Source organism: Pseudonaja textilis, chromosome 3 (genome assembly GCF_049901715.1).
Source record: "Pseudonaja textilis isolate UNSWEBS1 chromosome 3, rPseTex1.2, whole genome shotgun sequence".
Lineage (NCBI taxonomy): Eukaryota > Metazoa > Chordata > Lepidosauria > Squamata > Elapidae > Pseudonaja > Pseudonaja textilis.
Window position 1 is genome coordinate 122,776,861 of NC_141992.1, and position 18,231 is coordinate 122,795,091.

General features: G+C 35.5%; 1 protein-coding gene across 1 annotated transcript in view; it reads right to left on the reverse strand.

Annotated features, from left to right (window-relative positions):
- CDH12 (cadherin 12) overlaps positions 1-18,231 on the reverse strand; it is a 787,338-nt gene that overhangs the window by 544,646 nt on the left and 224,461 nt on the right. The window contains exon 2 of the mRNA XM_087930733.1: positions 8,550-8,636. The gene's annotated coding sequence lies outside the window, so the exon portion shown is untranslated. The remainder of the gene's footprint in view (positions 1-8,549; positions 8,637-18,231) is intronic.

The window sequence follows — 18,231 nt, forward strand, 5'->3', positions numbered from 1 at the left end:
CGGCAGTCATACAAACTACAAAATCAAATAATCCTGAACAAATTTTAAACCTCAAAAATACAACTCAAGACTTGTAAAAGGTTTCTCTTCCTTGCACAAGGAAGCTGGTATATCAAAAAATCCCCCCCCCCCCGCCCCAATTACTGCTGGTTGGAACCTTGGGAACAATAAGTATATATTACTTTTAAACTATTCCACAAAAATATACTATTTTTCATAATGCATAAATAGGACTATGATGACGTGAGCAAATTTCCGTGAACATTTATCTTCAAACCAGATTTATGAACAATATTCCAAAAAAAGGGCAATTACATACTTCTTAAAATTAATTGCCAGGTGGTTTAAATTTGATTTTGTAGGAATATAATGACTTTTGACTTTACAATATAAGTTCTACAATAAATGAGGATTTAAAAAGATCACACCTACTAAACTCACTTTAAAGTAACTACGGAAGGAAGGAAGAACAAACTAAAGCACTGATTTTTGAATCAGGAATGAGTACCAACAAAAGAGAATAATTTTGTTTTAAAGAGATAAACTATATAAAACATGCTTTAAATGTAGCAACACATGGTCTAAACAATATGACTCATTTTTAATCTAAATTATATTCCTGTGGATTCAGATAACTAGCCTGTTTCTCTGCTTTACTGGTGGCAACTTTTGACATTGCAAGAAAATATTTCACTGGACAATTTATATTGTGATTAGGTTACTATTTTCAGTTTACTGTCCTCTTAAAAGGTAAAGATGGTTTGTATATATGCAGTATATCATGCAGTAAAGAACAGGGAGATCAGGGTCATCAATAACAGCAAAATTCATATATTCTGAACATAAAAATTATTGATGCTGGTTAGATTTAAAAACATGGGCTAATGTTTCCTCCAGTTCCTCCCAGGCTGCTCTGTACTTCACTGAAAAACTGTTTACCATCTTGCTTCATCAGTTAGAATAGGCCTTTTAAGGAGAGAAAGGCCGTAGGGGTTATTGTCTGGATGCCATTGGAACCTATTAGATGGATCAATATTTTCCATCCAAAGCATCAAAGCATATTTAAAATAGAATTGTAAGTTCATTCAATAGTTGAAGTATCCCAACACATATCAAACTGCTGGCTGCTGGGTTAATGACAAGAAATAATGGAGTCCCACCACCCCACCAAAAACACCAACAACTATACTACCCAATAATCATTTAGTAGAAAGCAAAAAAGTATGCAGGAGGATGAGAAATGTTCCAATAAACCTTCTGATGATTAAAAATAAGTGCTGCTACAGAAATCTGAGCAGCATAGTAATATTTGTCATGCTTTCATGCTGGATTTCTACCTGTCCATGTTGAGGTCTAAAGGACAATATTCTATCAGTCACTTTTGAAAGATGGAATCTGACAAACAACTAAATTTGTATTTGAGAGTGTGTGTTGCTGAATACACTAAGAATGACACATATTTGATTAATTCTTGCCCTGAGCATATGTAGACCAGCCTGAAGTCCATGTCAAAGAATGCATTCTGAGTCAGACAAAGCTGCTCACATGAGTACTCCATCTAAACAAGATGAGTGGAGATAAAAATAAAAGAGGCAATACCAGGAGTGGCTGTGATCCAAACAGAGCTAATTAGGAACACAGTTGGTGGTGTAAGAAAGAAGGGGGTAGGACAGATGGTGCTGCTTTTTTTTAAAAAAAATAAACACTTCTCTGACATCAGCTATGACAGCCAAAAGCTAAACCACAAAGGGTGCATATATTGCAAGGCAGAAAATGTCCCCAACAAACTGAATCATCACTGATTCTGTCTGTTTCTAACTTTCTATTTTTTTTTTCAGCAGCCTGCCTTCAGCTGTACATGTACTTGCAACTTATGGCTGACCTAAATAACGTTACATCTCTGATTCCTAACTGTACATGGCTTCTTGTGTTGTTTAACTAGAAACACCAATGTCACACTTAGAATGAAGCAAATAAAGGGAAAAATTATTGCACAAATTCCTTTGCTCTCTTTGCTTTAATGAAACTTACACTAAGTCCTCATTAATGAATAAGCAATGTTTCCTCCTCAATATATTTTATAAGGTTCCTGCCACAAGATAACTATTTTCTAATGTTGGATAGTAGTGAGATGGGCAAGTTAAACCAAAGAGTTTAACTCTGTCATTTGGCTGCCAAATTTAGGCTTGGCAAAGCAGATGGACAATCAGTCCAGCGTTCTCTTCTGCTACTCAAAGCTTACTAAAAAAAAAAAAAAAGATCATTGCAAAACAGTCATTCTTTGATGGAATAGATACAGTGATCTTCCCCTTGTAAAGGAAGATCAATGTAAAAAACCAAATTAATAAAAACTACAACAAATTTTGATCAAGGTTCATGGATCAAATAAAGCTACAAGTGAACCAATGCCTACAGACAAAGACATATCCCAGTGACTATGTAAATGGTGATACAAGGGAAGTCTAAAGCAAAGTACCCACTAAAATACAAAGTTGGTATTAAAAGAGACAAATTCTTTATAGCTGGAACTTAAATAGAGAGATTTGGTCAGTGCTGGAAAATAACTGATGCTAAGCAGCTGCTTCCCAATTTAGATTCTTCTGTTGCACCCAAGCACTCCTCCACCTTCCTGATTTTTCACATGAGGAAGTACCATTTCCGGGATGTAGATGAGATTCTGGTACAAGATCTAAAATGGTATGGCCTGAATCTCAAATGCTAATGCCACTTCCCCTCTATTGTTTGAGTTGGAACTTTCTGTGCCTGACTCCAGTTGCCTTGTCTTCGTCCTCCTTCTAACTGAGAATACCAGGGAAGTGATAATTGCACTTGAAGCTACTATTTACTCAGTGTAAAAACAAACAACAAATGGATGATTTAGCATAAATAAATGATTCTGCTTTCTTGTGCTATACTACAACAAATTAAACATTAAACAAATTATTCAATCTGGGATATTATTTGTATGTGGTATGGAAAGCATTGTTTCTGTGTGCTTGTTGGCTGTTCCTTAGACATCCCCTATTTTCTCCTTTTTATCACATAGTTAAGCATATCACACTATTGGGAGGTGCCTGCCACTTTGGAGAGACAATAGTTGTGCAATATTTTGGACACATAGTAGAGAACCCATATCAGTAGAGCTTTTTATGTACTTTCTGACTAGAACAGAAGTGTCATAATAGAGCAATAATTTGGGTTATCATGAATAAGTCATACAATTGCAGATGCAATGTGCAATTAACCTCACCTCTAGTCCAAGCATGTCAGCAGAGGTCATATTCAGCAGGTTCTGACCAGTTCTGGAGAACCAGTAGCAGAAATTTTGAGTGGTTCAGAGAACCGGCAAATACCACCTCTGACTGGCCGCCCCCATCTATTCTCTGCCTTCTGAGTCCCAGCTGATTGGCTGGGTCTTCTTTTGTTGTCATGCACAGGAGAACGGAGCTTGAAAGCAGGTTAGTGGGGTGGGGTAGGGTGGGAATGGAGATTTTACAGTATTCTTACCCTGCCACCAAGCCATGCCCATCAAGCCATGCTCACAGAATGGTAGTAAAAAAAAATGAATCCCACCACTGCACGCCAGTGACTTTATTGTCAATTAAAGGCATACTTTCCCCAAAAGGTGTTGTTTTTTTCTTTACTTTCCTCAATGGCATCATCACAGCTAGTTGATTTTTTTTCTTAAGTGTGTTTTTTTTTTAAAAAAGCAAAACAAAGCCAAGAATAATATAGAAAAAGCTTGACACTTTTTTTTATACCCATACAAAGATTACATGTGCAGCAAGTTGTAATCCTTGGCTTTGCATTATTGCTTTGCAGGATTAAGAAGATAAATGTTCATTGCTTTTAATCCTCCCCATGATTTATGAGGCTCTGGGTAGCCTCTCCCCACCCCCTGAGAGTATATACAGAATATGTGGCTGTTCTATCTATGTCTTAAATTATAGATAAATCTGTGAAGTAAATGGAAGATTGTTGTCCTCTAACAGAGAAGCTTCCTTATGTCTCTGCAGTGGTCCCCTGATTGCCACAAAGAATGTTATTTCTTTGCTTGGTTATTAAGATCTTGGGGGAGAGAGATTCCATCAGAGTAGGTAGTATTATGAGGCCTTGGATGATCACTTGTCATGCTAATGTGAAAGCAACATGGCTATAACAGCAGCTGCATGAACTCATGAGAGAAACAGTTGAAAGTTTCTGCTTCTATCGTTGCACAACATATTCGGAGTTCTTGCTCATTGATGGGGTAATTAAGAGTTAAGCAAGATGTGCCTAATGTAAAGAAAGCATGATACATCAAACTAGTAATCACACCATTTTATCCTGGATTAGCCTTCCATTTTGCTTCCTGTTGTAATTACATCAGGTAAAAGCAAAATGTAAAAGATGTACTACGCCTTGCTTTTCTTTAAAAAAAACAGTAATCAGCCTAGGGTGCAAGAATAGAGCTTTCTAAATTGAAATTTACCAGAATTAGTTAGAAATTCTGGTAGTGTGAAATCTTGCAAAGTGAAGCAAGTTGAAGAGATGCATATAGGTATGTTCCCCTTCCTAGCTTGGTTACTTAGTTTAGGCCAATAATTGTGCAGAACAACATATCTATGCTGAGCCTTCCATAGTTCCTAAAAAAAAAAAAAATCTGAAATATATTAGATTCATATCAGGTAGTCAACAAATCAACACTAATGAAAGGAAAGTCCAATCCATTTTACAAATATAAATACCCACTGAACAAAAGAAATATGGCAATCCCTGTTTTGATTCATTCCTCTAAAGATCTAACTTTAATTTGCTTTCATACCTTGTGTTGATATGTCAGATAGGAATTTTTTACTTTTAGGACAACCTCACAAGAATGAGAAACACTAATAATGAATTTGTCAAAAAAAAGTTACTAAAAGAAAATATTACATAATAAAAAGGTGGCCAATAAATACAAATATTCACAAAAAAAGTGTACTTTTAAACTTTTAATGTGAATACTAGCCAACAATTATTTATAAAAAATGATTAACACAAGTAGAAGGTTAACTAAATGATATGTGAGTCTTCAGTTATTTAGATATAGTGTACAACATCATTCAGGGAAATGCCATCAGCTGGTAGATGTTCCTGTTGATGATGGAAATGCTATATGCCTAGAAAAACCAAGCCATGGAAACCCATAGGAAGATGGGTTTCTCTCATCTTCACTAAAGGAAAGGAATATATATCAGAACCGGCTGCCATGGTGGAAATTGGAACGTTCTGCAGTACGGAGAAATATATAGATCCAGATGCAAAGCTTTTGAATTTTATTTTTATATTTACATTTACTTGAAAACATACACTTAAAATATACTTTCCTGTTACTGTAAACAATGGTAAAGGAGAATAAATAGCATAATTACTTTGCTGGTTCTATGGATTTACCTTTAATCCTACCTCCAACAGCTACAAGTCCTTAAATTCTATTACATATTATTGGATATCAATTAAGATACAAATAAACTCATCTATAAAAATTTCTATTGTTTTGAAAGCTTTTCACTGCAGAATTAATTGTACAGGTGAAACTCGAAAAATTAGAATATCATGCAAAAGTTCATTTATTTCAGTAATGCAACTTAAAAGGTGAACCTAATATATGAGATAGACTCATTACATGCAAAGCAAGATAGTTCAAGCCGTGATTTGTCATAATTGTGATGATCATGGCTTACAGCTCATGAAAACCCCAAATCCACAGTCTCAGAAAATTAGAATAATGTGAAAAGGTTCAATATTCTAGGCTCAAAGTGTCCCACTCTAATCAGCCATAACACCTGCAAAAGGTTCCTGAGCCTTTAAATGGTCTCTCAGCCTGGTTCAGTAGGAATCACAATCATGGGAAAGATTGCTGACCTGACGGTTGTGCAGAAAACCATCATTGACACCCACCATAAGGAGGGAAAGCCTCAAAAGGTAAATCGCAAAAGAAGTTGGATGTTCTCAAAGTGCTGTATCAAAGCACATTAATAGAAAGGTATGTGGAAGGGAAAAGTGTGGAAGAAAAAGGGGCACAAGCAGCAGGGATGACTGCAGCCTGGAGAGAATTGTCAGGAAAAGGCCATTTAAAAGTGTTGGGGACTTTCACAAGGCGTGGACTGAGGCTGGAGTCAATGCATCAAGAGCCACCACACACAGACGGATCCTGGACATGGGCTTCAAATGTCGTATTCCTCTTGTCAAGCCACTCCTGGACAACAAACATCAGAAGCATCTTACCTGGGCTAAAGAAAAACAGAACTGGTCTGTTGCTCAGTGGTCCAAAGTCATCTTTTCTGATGAGAGCAATTTTTGCATCTCATTTGAAAACCAAGGACCCAGAGTCTGAAGGAAGAATGGAGAGGCACACACTGCAAGATGCTTGATGTCCAGTGTGAAGTTTCCAGTCTGTGTTGATTTGGGGAGCCATGTCATCTGCTGGTGTTGGTCCACTGTGCTTCATTAAGTCCAGGGTCAATGCAGCCATCTACCAGGAGATTTTGGAGCACTTCTTGCTTCCTTCCGCAGATGAGCTTTATGAGGATGCTGACTTCATTTTCCAGCAGGATTTGGCACCTGCCCACATTGCCAAAAGCACCAAAAACTGGTTCAATGACCATGGAATTACTGTGCTTGATTGGCCAGAAAACTCACCTGACCTGAACCCCATAGAGAATCTATGGGACATTGCGAAGAGAAAGATGAGAGACATGAGACCAAACAATGCAGAAGAGCTGAAGGCCGCTATTGAAACATCCTGATCTTCCATAACACCTCAGTGGTGCCACAGGCTGATAGCTTCCAGCCATGCCACATTGAGGAAGTAATTGCTGCAAAAGGAGCCCAAACCAAGTACTGAGTACATATGCATGCTTATACTTTTCAGAGGTCCGATATCATTCTATGTACAATCCTTGTTTTATTGATTGCATGTAATATTCTAATTTTCTGACAATTTGGTGTTTTCATAAACTGTAAGCCATAATCATCACAATTATGACAAATCATGGCTTGAACTATTTTGCTTTGCATGTAATGAGTCTATCTCATATATTAGTTTCACCTTTTAAGTTGCATTACTGAAATAAATGAACTTTTGCATGATATTCGGATTTTTCGAGTTTCACCTGTAAAAAAGGGGGTTGATATATAGCCTGGTTAGTGGAGGTGTGTGGGTTTTTTTTTTGTTTTTTTGTTTTTGTTTTTTTACTTTCCAACACTTTTAGGATTGTAAGAGTCAGAAAAAGTTAAAAGGTGTTGGTGCATTTCTAATTTTGATTCCTATGGAAGCAACTTATACAATTGCTGTTGCTTTTCAGTACTTTGATCTATGCTGCGACAGTTTAGACCAATATTTAAGTTCAATATAAACGGATATTTAGTTGAGAAAGACATTTGCATAAGGGAACCCTTTGAAACGGGGTGTCAAACTCACGTCATCACAGTGGTGTCATGTGATATATAGGGACTTTTTTTCCCTTAACTAAACTAAGTATGGGCATAGCCAGCATGTGATGCATCCAGCCCATGGGCTGGGAATTTGACAGCCCTGCTTTAAAAGGATGTGGGTTTTATACTGAATGGCATCTTTTTAGTGAGGGAGTATCAATAATGTTCATGCAAATTATTTGATTTCTAACCTTTTGAATGATGAGGAAGAAGAAAAATGTCATTGCATATTGGAGAAATAATATACACATTGTCAGCTGATAAAAGTTGCATTTTGCAAGTAGCAAAGAACCTATGATCTTCTGAAAGCCACTTCTATCCATTCAGCATGCAAAGCTATTCTTTAAGCAAGTGCTAGTGCTTCTTTCTTAGCATTTCTCCTTTTCAATTATTATAGAATATTGGGATAATATATTTTAAAATCACTTAAATAGAAAAGCAGTATTCAAAGCACCTCAATCTAGAGGGTTTTTTTTTTCCTCCAAAGAATGTTAAAATTTCTATTTTCAGAGTATATTGCTTCCAGATCCAGTGCCACATGGCACACTTTTAAAAAATAAAATATACTTCAAACAGTTTATAGCACATATCATAAACACCATTCTCCAGACACCATCTGTTTACTGAATACATCCTGGCCAAAGGGACATGCTGTAGGTTCCTTTCTTTCTTGAGAAAAGAAAATGGTGTCCTAGGAGTTGACCTTAATGGATGTAGGTCTCCTCAGTCTGAAAAAACCTGCTCAACCAGGTCAGGATGGCCTCAAAGCAATAAAAGCAATATTTTTCTGCAGGGCCTTTGGAGTAGAGAGAATAATGTGAAGGTAAAAGCACTTTATTGGGACTGTTTGGGTTGACCAACATGGATGTGGCCTATGTTATTGTTATGTATGTTTTTTTTTAACTATGCATGTAAATTATCTGGATTTTTTGAGTAGGTGAGAAATAAATAGATGTGTGTGAATAAGTAAGTGAATAGTGCATACCTTTCTGTGTGTAGGGAGAATGAGGTGGGGATTTTAAACTCCAATACAGAACAATTTGGGAACATCTAAATATGATTTTAGTCTTCAGTCATTATTTATTTTCTACCTGCAAAGATGAATCCACATTCTCCAAGATCTCAGTAGGGTAATTTTAGGTTGTCATGTCCTGAAGCAACGAAGTCAAAATGATGGTCTGCCAAAATAGAAGAAGGAAGACAAAAGGACTTACTAAAAAGAATAACGTAGAAAATAAAAGTTAAAAACATTAATTACTTTACAAGAACTTTAGAACCATGTCACAATTAATCTAAGTAACGTTATGGTAAGCTTAAGAGATGGTCCACTTCACAATTAAAAAACTTAATCTATTCAGCCTCCCCCCACCTCAAGATTTATCTTCCTGGGTAGTTTCATTTGGTCCAGGAAGCCCTCCTGTCCCTGCTCATTTGGCTCAAATCAGTGGTGGGATTCAAATATTTTTTATCACTGGTTCAGTGGGCATCGCTTGGTGGGTGCGCTTTGCATGCATGCACACACTTTGTGTGTGTGCGAGTGCCAAATATGCCCTTTGTGCAGGCGCAGAGGAGTTTGTGCAGGCACAGAGGCGTTTGCGCAGGTGCAGAGGTATTCTAATCTCTGCTGTGCCACACAAAGCAGCTGAGCTTCAAATTCAGAGGATAAAGGTGAGTATGGGAGCCCGGAAGGGCAGGCAGGCCCAATAGCAGAGCAGTGGCGAGAACTGATTTGGTCTCCGCTGCTCATCACTGCTACCGGCTCGGCAGAACCAGGCCGAACCAGTAGAATATCACTACTGTTGCATTTTAAAAGAACCATTTGTAGGTGTATATGTAAATCACCTGCCCATTCTAAGTAAATTTTGCTAGTCTTTATGTGGGATATTCTTTGCACTTCTTTCAATATTGCTGCTTGAAAAAGCCCATACTTAAGATTCAGTGACAACTTTCTTCTTTGTTAATTGATTTAATATATTATGATTGCTATATACAATCACAATTTCATTTTTCTTTGATTCTGGAATCAGTGGAGACTTTTTAGTACCCTTGAAAAGAATAAGGTTTCTTTGGAACTTAATAGGGCAGAAGCAGAAAACTAGAGTATTGGCCTAGACTACTCTAGCAATTTCTAAAAACTATGAGATGTTCTTAGCCTGTGGGTATAATCTCCAGCAGTTTGCACTGTTTTATTTCAATTATCTTTTATCCTGATGGGGAAGGGAAATAAACATGCAGTGAATCTTTTTTCAAAATTACCTCATAATGATTGGGAATCATTACATGATGTGCGTAGAAAAATTCTATAATATCTTTCTAGTAACGCTTGGGAAGGCTTGAGGGTTTTCTTTAGTCTCTATTTCAAACAGAACCAATCTGTTCTGCAATTTTCAGCTTAATTTACACTTTAGAAAGCAGCAGCAATCTTTCGAGTTGTTATACATTTTTCTATGCAGTTTTCTATGTACCTCTCCCCAAATTTCATGGTTTAATATAACAATATGTTGTTATATTACAAAACACTTTGAGAGATCTTTGATTTAAGATAGATAAATGATAGATAGATAGATAGATAGATAGATAGATAGATAGATAGATAGATAGACAGACAGACAGACAGACAGACAGACTGACTCACTGACTGATGGAGACAGAAAGACAGACATTATTTTATTATTTGTATCCTACCGTTATTATTTTTTTTCAAATAATTCAAGTTGGCAAACATATCCAACAACCTTTCTCTTCCTATTTTCCTGGAACAACAACCCTGAAAGGTGGGTTGCTATGAGAAAGACTGATTGACCAGCTAGATGCAATGTTTTGAAGTTGAAGAAGTTTTATTGTCATGACTTCATACATAATATTTGGGGATCTAAATAGATGTATATTTTCCAGAATTACCCAGGAAAAAGGACTGATAATTAAACCACTTTGGTCTTAATTAGGATATATTCTGATGTATGACACAGTTGATCTATCCGCAACCATAAAAGTGGCAATAGCAGAAAAGTTCTTTTTGTTTTTGAGGGAGAGGAGTGGGTTGTTAGACAGAATTTTAAAATGATCAATTAATGATTATATGCACTGGGAGTAAGGTGGCAAATAAATTTAAAAATGAATGAATGAATGAAAATGAACAAAACATTATATATGACTAGTGATTGCATATATTTCTCAATCATAAATATGAGAAAAGTGCAAGAAAAGTATCAATTCTGAGATCACAATTGTCTAACAAGTACACAATGATTCTTTTTCTTTTTTTATTCTTGTGTGAAATCCAGAAAAAGCCAGAAAAGATAGAGCATGAATCCAATCAATGAAAAGTGTAAAATAAATACTCTTACTGGCATGATGAAGCAGAGAGTCAGTTTAACCTAGTGGTTAAAGCACCAGGCTAGAAACTGGGCACCAGGTGCAATCAAAATAATTTTGTGAATAAGACAAAGCAATTTATTTATTATTGATAAACTATTTATAAGAATCTATAAGAACCAGCAGGTATGGGTTCACTAATCCAGCCTATGTTGTTTCCTGCCCCAGAGTAACTCCATATTGCCATGCCTCTTTTCTCCATGCTCTCCTTTAGTTAGTGATTTCCCCCAAACTGGGACACCATAAATTTTAGTCCCACCTCAGCATGAAAGACATCTGGATCACTTTGGGTCAACCAGTCTCTCAGCCCAACTCCTCTTGAAGGGTTCTTGTGATGGGAAAAATAGGAGAAGGATGGAGTATTAGATATATTCACCCACTTTGAGTTATTTATACAAATAATAAAGTTGTGATACAAATAAATAAATGAATAAATAGATAAAATTTCTCTTTTAATGACATGTTGGAAAAATACCCTAATTCAATTTAAACCCAATGTTAGATATGATAATTACTGTTACATTAAATGTTTTTCACCTTCTAAAAAAATGCATAATTCAGTGGAAACATTTGGAGGAGTTCTGGTCAGACAAGGTCAGACAAGGAACAATGGATGGAAACTGAACAAGGAAAGATTTAACCTGGAAATAAGGAGAAACTTTCTGATAGTGAGAACAATCAACCAATGGAAAAGCTTGCCCTCGGAAGTTGTGGGAGTGCCATCACTTGAGACTTTTAAGAAGAGATTGGACTGCCATTTGTCAGAAATGGTGTAGGGTCTCCTGTTTGGGTGGGGGTTGGACAAGATGACCTACAAGGTCCCTTCCAACTCTGATTATCTGTTATCTGTATAACCCAGAACACTTTGGGGTGAGATATTATTCATCTCTGGGGCACCAGATCATCGGGTCTCTCTTTATTGTGCTTCCATGAATCACATAAATGCCTCCATCCAAATGAATTGGTTACAGGGATATAAAATAAATCTGCTAAGTATTTCTGCGGAAGCAGATTTGTGTGACCTGATGAAGGAAAGATGCCCTTATTGAACAGAGTCTTGTAGCATCCACCTTTCTTTGAAAGAGGAGAAAAATTGCACAAACAGGCATTTGAAAATGCCTGTGGAAAAAAGAGCAAGTTTTAAAGTTGCATATGCAATATCTATATATGGGGCTACCATTTTATCAGAAGTGGGTTGTGCAATAAAAAAATTAAATCATGGAAATTCATATTAAGAAAATGAACATAGGCAATAGACATATTTAAAAAGGGTCTTAAGGGAGTTTGATGAAGTTTACAGGATTAGCACTAATTATGCAAGACTCCACAAATGCCCAAGAGAAGTCCATATACGATTTGCAAGAAGGAGTGTCCGGGATATCATATATAGGATGTCAAGAGATGAAACAATCACGTATAAAGGTAAAGAAGTCTTGATTCTCAAACAAATACCAAGAAGAGTAAGAGAACAAAGACAAGACTACAAGTTCTTAGCAGCTTACCTAAATCAGAAAAGAATCCTATTTAAATGGCTAATTCCAGAGGGGATGTTAGTTTTTTGGAACAAAAGGAAAATTAAAATAGACTCCATGGAAAAGGCCCAGGAATTTTATGAGCTATTGGTAGGTCTGGAAGACCAGAGCAGTAAGGAGGGACTGGAAACAAACTCCCAAGAAGATCAAGGCTATCATAAGAACAGAGATGGAACTTTAGGAAATCAAGGAAATACTCATCTACATCAGGAGAGAGAAGAAAGTAGGACACATCTTCAGGAACAAGGAGAGACTGGAGCCATTACAAGACAAAGAGCAAAACAGAATTAATTAAATGTAAGAAGAAAAGAAACTACTATCAATTAATATAAATGGTTTAAACTCGATGATAAAAAGGAAAAGGATAATAGATAAATTAATCAAACAAAATGCTGATATAATAATGCCTACAAGAAACTCATATAAAGAAAACAGATGAAAAATACCTAGAATGTCCAAAATTAGGGAAGCTATTTACCGCACCAGCAGACATGGGGAAAAAGAAAGGCATTGCAGTATATGTTAGAGGATTTGAAAGCAGATTTAATATGGTCGGATTCTGAGGGAAGAACTCTGGTTTTGCAGATCTGGATTAATGCCATCCCAATTCTCTTAGTGGTAATCTACGCCCAGAACGGAGATCAAAAAGAGTTTTTTAAGCATCTTTATGGAAAAATAGTGGGATTGGAAAAAAGAAATATTTGTATCATAGGAGACTTTAATTCTGTTGCTGATTATCAAAAAGACCATAGTAATGGGGGGAACAACAAAGGTGGGGAAAGAGAGCTTCCCAAGATATGTATAGAAATGATGAAGGAGTTAAATTTGATTTATATATGGAGAAGATTACATCCCGAGGAAAAACAATTTACATTCTATTCAAATCCTCATCAAATATGGACACAAATTGATATGGCATGGATTAATGGGGAAATAGCAAATGAGATAAAAGGGATTGAAATTTTACCTAAAGAATGGGCAGATCACAATCCAATTCAGATAATATGGAAGGGTGGGAAAAAACCCAAGAAAAGATGGATGTTAAATACTCAGTTAATAAGAGAAAAAGAATACACCAACAAACTCAAGGAGGAATTAAATTATTTCTTAAAAGAAAATGGTAATGGAGCAACTATGAAACAAAACATTTGAGATACAATGAAGGCAGTAATAAGAGGTATAACAATCTCTTATAACGCCAAGAGGAATAAGGAAAAATACGCCAAGCAAAACAAATTACATCAAAAAAATAAAGAATTAGAAACTCAATTACAGAGTACCCCAAAGGATTCAAAATTGCAAAATCAGATAATAATAACTAAACATAAATTGAATTGAATTGAACAAGAAAGAATGATTATAAATTTGAATCCAACTAGACAAACTTATTTTGAGCATGCTAATAAGCTAGGGAGATGGCTATCATATAGACTAAAAAAAAGGAAAGAAAAGAGATTGATCTACCAGCTAATAGATGGAAAGGGGGATATACAACAGGAGATAGAGCAGAAAAAAGAAATTGCCCATAAGTATTTTGAAGAGTTATATAAAAAGGAAGAAGTTAACGAAGATAGAATAAGAAACTATTTAGATGAAGTGAAGGATAAAGCAATTGGGGAAGAAATGGAAGAATTATTAAACAAAGACATTAGTTGGTTTGAATTGAAATCAGCAGTAGAGAACTAGAAAAACAATAAATCCCCGGGACCAGATAGGATTCCAGGGGAGCTGTACAAGGCAATAGCAGAACAAATAGGACCTCTTATGGTGGAAGTTTTTAATGATGTCTTATTGGCAGCCAGGATGCCGAATTCATGGAGGGGGGCATTGATTTCACTGATCCCGAAGGAGGATTCGGATCCCCGATATATATCTAATTATAGGCCGATTTCACTGTTAAATACTGATTACAAAATATTCACTTCTATTGTAGTAAGTAGACTAAAAAGAATGTTAAATGACCATATATATGAAGATCAAAATGGATTTCTCCCGACCAGACAAATCAGGAACAATTTAAGAATAGTACTAGATGTCTTAGAATTTTACAAAGCCCACCCCGAAAAACAAATTGCACTTATGTTTTTAGATGCAGAGAAGGCCTTTGATAATTTAAATTGGCAATTTTTAATCCCAAAAAATTATAATATGAATTTAGGCACCAAATTTGAAAATATTTATAACAACCATTTATGATACACAACAGGCTAATATTATAATAAACGGGGAATATATCCACCCAATAAAAATAGAAAAAGGAGTCAGACAGGGCTGCCCACTCTCACCCTGCTCTTCATATTATCATTAGAAACATTACTAATGCGAATTAGACAGAACCCAGACATAAAAGGATTAAAGGTTAAGAAAGAAGAATATAAGTTGCAAGCGTTTGCGGTTGATATGATTTTTTTCATTGAGGAACCAATAGAAAGAGGACAAAAATTGTTGAATGAATTAGAACAATTTGGAGGAGCAGTAGCAGGACTTAAAATTAATAGGAAGAAAACAAAATTAATGACTACAAAGTTAACAGAAAAACAGAAAATAGAACTAGAAGTAGTTATGGGAATACAAGTGATAAAGAAAGTTAAATACTTAGGAATATGGTTGACAGCACATTGTAAGACACTTAAGGAAAATAATTATGATAAATTGATGCAACAGGTAAAGAAGGATTTAGAAACATGGGGTAAGCTGCAACTTTCATTATTAGGCAGGATTGCTGCTATTAAAATGAATATTATTCCAAAATTCCTATATATATTTCAGACGATCCCAATCAAAGTACACAATTTTTTTTGAAGAACTTAATAAAATAACTAAAATTTACCTAGCAAGGGAAAAAACCTAGAATAAATTTAAAGGCAATGCAGGATATGAAGAGCAGGGGAGGGCTGGCACTTCCAAATTGGGAGTTGTAATATAGTGTAGCCTCTTTAGTATGGTTGAAGGAATGGGTGAATTTAACCAATAAGAGAATATTATTCTTAGAGGCCATGACTTGTAGAGGGGGTCGCATGCTTTTTTATGGGATGTAGGGAAAACTAGGCAGAAATATTTCCGCAGACACCTAATCAGAGACTCATTATTAACTAATTGGAAGAAAATACGGAAAAAACACTATTTAAAAATACCAATTTGGATTTCAACAATGGAGGCGATGATTCACCCAAATAATCTGGATATCACTAAAATGATTAAATATAAGGACCTATTGGATACACAAGAAAATTTGAAATTGTGGCAAGAACTTCAAGAGCGAGGACTAAAAATTGATCAGTGGGCATATCTTCAAATTCAAAGTAGATATAAACAGGACAAGAATTCAGAATTAACAATAAACTCCAGCAATTAGATAAAATTTTATTAGGATCAGGCAAAAAATATAACAAAATTTTATAATTATTTATTAGAAGTAGAATTAGAAGAAGAAATTGTAAAAGGGAACATGATAGCCTGGAGTAGGAATATAGGACGTAGCATCACCATAACAGAATGGGAAAAGGTCTGGGGTAGAAATAATAAAATTACAAAATCGGTAGCATACAAAGAAAATGCCTATAAAATGTTTTATAGATGGCACCTTCCCCCTTCGAGATTAGTGAAGATGCACCCCAATATGAGTCTGAATTGCTGGAAATGCAAAAAAAAAAAAAAGAGAGAGAGAGAGAGAGAGAGAGAGAGAGAGAGAGAGAGAGAGGGAACTTTTTTCCATATGTGGTGGTCCTGTACAGAAGCTCAAAAATATTGGCAGAAAATTAGAAATTGGCTAGAAGAAATGACAAGAGAACAGATCGAATTCAAACCAGAGTCCATTCTGTTAGGGATCTTTGATAAACAAATATCAAAAAATGTGAAATATATAATAATACACATTTTGACAGCGGCCAAATTGGCTTTTGCACAATGTTGGAAGCAGCCTCATGTTCCATCAGAGTAGATGATCATTCAAAAAATTTCAAGTTGTGCAGAAATGGACAAATTAACTTTGGCATTAAAAAATAAAGACACTTCAATATACTACAACAGCTGGAACTGCTGGTACAAATGGATAGACCAAAGACAGACTTTACACTAAAAGTCAAAAGAGGATAGGATAAATCCATAGTAGTGATACACAGATATATGTAAGGATTAGGTGTGTGTGTATGGCATAAAATAAGGATAAAAAAGAGGTCTTACAAACCTATGAAGATGAGAATGTTTTTAATTGTTTTCTATTTTTTTTTCTTTCTATTTTCTTCTCCCTTCTTTTTCTCTCTTTCATTTATGTATGTGTTGTTGGTTTGTTTTAACTGTAAAATCAATAAAATTTATTTTTTAAAAAATAAAAAGGATCCTGGAGGTAAGCGTTAAAAAATCTATGAAATAAATTGTGAATAAAAATGAGGAATAGACAAATTAATGTTAAATATGTGCATATACAGTACATATGCACAGTCACAGGACCAGAAAATTATTTTATAAGGGCAAGACTGGAGAGAGATTCTGATTCATAAAATTCTCGTCACAATTCTGGGTGTTGAATTAGTTTCTTATGCTAAGCTGATATACAATTTTCCTTTGACTTCTGAAAGAGGCTAAATTGTCCCTTCCCTTCCCTTCCCGTAATATTAAAATTCCTTTGTGATTTTTTACTAGTCTAGCCTGGAGCCATAGAGACTTGCTGATTTTTACTTGGCAGTTTCCCTTGCTTTTTATTGACTTCTGAGAAATAGAAGTGATTTGCTATGCCTTATAAGAGGAGTGTTTACATAACTGCAAAACAAATCAGTTCGTTAATTGCCTTGTCTTGATTTTGTTTTCAATCAGTTAGTTTACTTAGTTAATTTGCTTAGTTGCAGAGAAGATTAAAGTTTACATAAACCTGACTTTGTCAAAGAAGAAACTATTTTAAAGTGCCCCAAATCAATGGAAAACTCAGGAATGTGCAAGGGAAAGAATATGAAAGAAAGCCTTTGAGTACAATTATAATACACATTCAGATGCAATCAATATATGATTAATTATATTTCATTCAACTGATCTATTCATGATTGCTGCCAAAAATTGGGCTCCTCTATCAAGCCTCCCTTTCTGGACAATATTTATTATAAATGAAGACAGTTCCCTTTTTTGGTAATAATTCCATTAAAAGTTTTACGTAGAGTAAAAGATAATGCAAAATTTAAAAAAAGCAAGAAAAATGCAAGAAAGCAAGCATACACACACATATTCCCTCCTTGCAAGAAAGCAACTTTGAAGGGAAACCCACAACAAAATAATAAATGTAGGCAAACTCTGTGTATTGAAATGTTCACATGTAAGTTGGGAAAGCAGAGACAACAGCACCCAAGTTATGCTGCATGCAAATATTTAAGGCATTTTCACTGCAATGTACTGATACGTGTTTTCTTACATACTCCTTACTCAAAATGCAAAGGGCCATGTCTGCCTGCATATTAAGGAGAAAAATTCTCTGCCTGTTTGGTATGTCCCTGTTCTGCCCATAACTCTAAAGATGAAATGAGAAGAAATCTGAGAAGTTAAGAGAAATATTATGGGTGCTCATGAAAGAAATGTCTCTGAGTGGTGCTGTAGCCTTGAGGTGGAGCTCTCATCTCACGATCAGGAGGCTCTGAGTTTGATCCTAGTTAGAGGCAGTTATTTCTCACTCTTGGCACAATGAGAATACATCTGCTGAACAAAACTTCACATTGGTGACAGGAAGGGCATCCAGCCAATAAACACTCAGCTCCATTTAGTTGCCCAGATTCCACCTCGCAAGGGATTTTGGGGTCATTAAAAGAAGATGAAAGAAATGTCTTTAATTTGAATTTAGCCCCCACACAAAGACTTTTTGTTACTGTAAAGATTTTCTAATAGT